General features: G+C 47.4%; 1 pseudogene; it reads left to right on the top strand.

Annotated features, from left to right (window-relative positions):
* The first annotated feature begins 2,397 nt into the window (after positions 1–2,397).
* On the top strand, positions 2,398–3,134 carry LOC116465308 (large ribosomal subunit protein eL29-like; annotated as a pseudogene).
* The last annotated feature ends 182 nt before the right edge of the window (positions 3,135–3,316 follow it).

The following is a 3,316-nucleotide window of genomic DNA, read 5'->3' as shown; positions in this document are numbered from 1 at the left end:
GGCGTGAACCCGGGAGGCGGAGCTTGCAGTGAGCCGAGATCGCGCCACTGCACTTCAGCCTGGGGGGACAGAGCAAGACTCCGTCTCAAAAAAAAAAAAAGATTTCATCAGTCTCAAATATTTTGCTATGGCTTATGCCCTCCAGTGGTCATCTTTAAGCTTAAAAGGAAATAAAACAAGTATCTACTATGTGCCAAGTGAGACAATTTACTCCTCATCTCATTTATTCTTCACAAAAAGGTGAGGTTATCCCTTTTTTAAGGAAAAGAAAACTGAAGAGAGGTTACATAAGGCTACGGAGCTAGTGACTAAATGGAACAGAATTTAAAGCCAGGAGTTCACTGGAAGGCCTGTGCTCTTTCCATTCCTTGAAAATGTGGCCTCCCTTGTCAATGGTTGGCTTTTAGTACTCCTGCGGTCATTTGCACAATGCACACTTGACAAGTAGGTCAAAACTTAATTCCCTGCACGACAGGCAGGTACAGCACTTAAACACTCCTGACAATGAGTGCTGACAACGAAAAACTGAGCAAAAGTGGAATTCAAGAGAACTCCAAATTACACATTATTTATTGAGCCACAACCCAGAAAAAACGTGAGCACGCAACGACCCCTTACAGGATGGGTCTATGAAACTACTGCCAGACTCCATTATTCATGATCTTGAAAGACTGCCCAGGGCCTGATAAGGGGGTCTGTGGCAGAAGTGGGTGCAAGTTGGGAAAAAGGAAAGGAAGCAGCAGGGAACACTCCTCACCTCTTTGCGTTTCTCCAACAGGCTCTCCAGCCGCTCAGGTGCCCTCTGCCCTGGCCCCTTGTTTCTTTCAGCCTCATACTGACGCTCATTGTTATCTTGGTGCAGACTCAGTTGGAGGGCAACTCTTACCAGGGAGGTCGTCAGTTTCATAGCTTTGAGTAAGGAAAAAGATAAATCATTATTTAGGTCAGAGGAGAGAGGATGAGTAGAAGGAAAAACAGAAGGAAACAAGGGCAATGAAAATGAGAAGCCAGAGCAGGGTGACCCTAAAATCCTAAGACTGCCTGTCCTGGAGTGGACTGTTCCCCTCTAACTCTTGTGGTCTTCTTTTAACCATCGCATACCCCTAGTGGTGAGCTCTGACAAAAATATTAAGCCTGGAAATTGTTGCTGTGATCTACTCCTTCTCAAAACTCCACTAGTGAGAAACTGGATTGAAGTTTAGGATACAAGAGGCACGGCCTTGAAGAGCCAAGATGCAGGTAGGAAAGAAGACTCTGAATCAGAGAACAGAGGAAAGCCCTATAAACCCCCAGGAGAATGTCCAGAGTAAAAATGAATGCTCACCAGCCAGGGTGCTAGTGTGACGGAAGGCGCGGACTTGTGAGTCTGAGAGGCCAGTGAGCAGGCAGATGGGGCTGTCCATAGGGAAGCCATCATGGAGGAAGCTGTACTGGAACCAACAGACCAATGTCCTCACAGACTCACAGAAGCTGCCCCGGAACTTCTTCCAGGATGGACCTGGAGCTGTCAGAGGATAGTCCCGAGTCCTACAAAAGGATGTATGAAAAGGATGGGAGGCCGGGCGTGGTGGCTCACGCTTGTAATCCCAGCACTTTGGGAGGCTGAGGCGGGCGGATCACGAGGTCGGGAGATCGAGACCACGGTGAAACCCCGTCTCTACTAAAAATACAAAAAAATTAGCCGGGCGTGGTGGCAGGCGCCTGTAGTCCCAGCTACTCGGAGAGGCTGGGGCGGGAGAATGGCGTGAACCTGGGAGGCGGAGCTTGCAGTGAGCCGAGATTGCGCCACTGCACTCCAGCCTGGGCGACAGAGCAAGACTCCGTCTCAAAAAAAAAAAAAAAAAAAAAAAAAAAGGATGGGAAAGTTATGACCAGGTCCATGAAGTCATAGGGGCTTGGATGTCAAAACCCAACAGTCTAGTAAAAATATCTCTGTTATACCTCATTTCCTGGTATTCTCCCCAATTTGAGAGGCATATTCAGATCTCTTTTACCCCCAAGAGACTGAATTCCTCCTTCTAAAAGCTACCCTATTTCACAGAATCAAAAAGAAGGGGATAATAGGCATTGTGTTTTGAAATAAGAGGGGTAGATCCTGGTCGTCTTCTTCCACCTTATTAAATTGCTCTGTCAGGTGCTGGATGATCTCTGAGTTGGACATCTTCTTGAACATCTCAGGGCTCACAGTGCCTAAAGAACGAAGGATATGAGGTGCTTAAAAGGAAAATAACAGGATGCTGTGATCATTTACAGGTATACCTGAATATGAGCAAGGGAAACTGTGCAAAGAGCTTAGGTGGGGATTCAGAAGACCCTCTGGTCAACAGTCTGCCAACATCCAACTATGTATCTGCTATAAGGCAATCTCTCTAAAAACGCAAAGGAAGGGAGCCACAGGTTATGGTGTAGACATGGCCAAATCCAAAAACCACACCTCGCACAACCAGGCTGAAAACTGCACAGAAATGGCATCAAGAAACCCCAATCACAAAGATACAAATCTCTTAGGGGGATGGACCCCAAGTTCCTGAGGAATATGTGCTTTGCCAAGAAGCACAACAAGAAGGGCGTAAAGAAGATGCAGGCCGGCCAGGCACAGTTGGTCATGCCTGTAATCCCAGCACTTTGGGAGGCCAAGGCAGGCGAATCACGAGGTCAGGAATTCGAGACCAGCCTGGCCAACATGGTGAAACCCCGTTCTCTACTAAAAATGGAAAAAATGAGCTGGGCGTAGTGGCGGGTGCCTGTAATCCCAGCTACTCGGGAGGCTGAGGCAGGAGAATTGCTTGAACCTGGGAGGCGGAGGTTACAGTAAGCTGAGATCACACTATTGCACTCCAGCCTGGGCAACAAGTGAGACTCTGTCTCAAAAAAAAAAAAAAAAAAGATGCAGGACAACAATGCCAGGGCCATGGGTGTACATGCCGAGGCTATCGAACCCCTTGTAAAGCCCAAGGAGGTTAAGCCCACTTGCCTACACTGCCCACCCCAAGCTTGAGAAGCATGCTTGTGCCCACAACGCCAAGGGGCTCAGACTGTGCCAGCCAAAGGCCAAGGATCAAATGAAGGCCCAGCCTGCAGCTCCAGCTCAGGCTCCCAAAGGTGCCCAGGCCTATACAAAGTCTTCAGAGTAGAGATCTCTGTCTGCCAATGTAAGGACAGAAAGACTGGTGTCCTCCTGCACTATTTGTACAAATAAACCTGAGGCAGGATTTGTTTTAAAAAAAGAAAAAAAAAAGGAATCAAGCAGTGAAAACCTGTGCCTAAAAATAAACAACAACAAAACAAAACAATAACAACAACAACAAAAAAAAAA

The sequence above is a fragment of the Hylobates moloch genome, unplaced genomic scaffold (genome assembly GCF_009828535.3).
Source record: "Hylobates moloch isolate HMO894 unplaced genomic scaffold, HMol_V3 SCAFFOLD_4368, whole genome shotgun sequence".
Classification (NCBI taxonomy): Eukaryota; Metazoa; Chordata; class Mammalia; order Primates; family Hylobatidae; genus Hylobates; species Hylobates moloch.
Note: the sequence above shows the minus strand (reverse complement) of the source record. Positions and strands in the feature narration are given on the sequence as shown.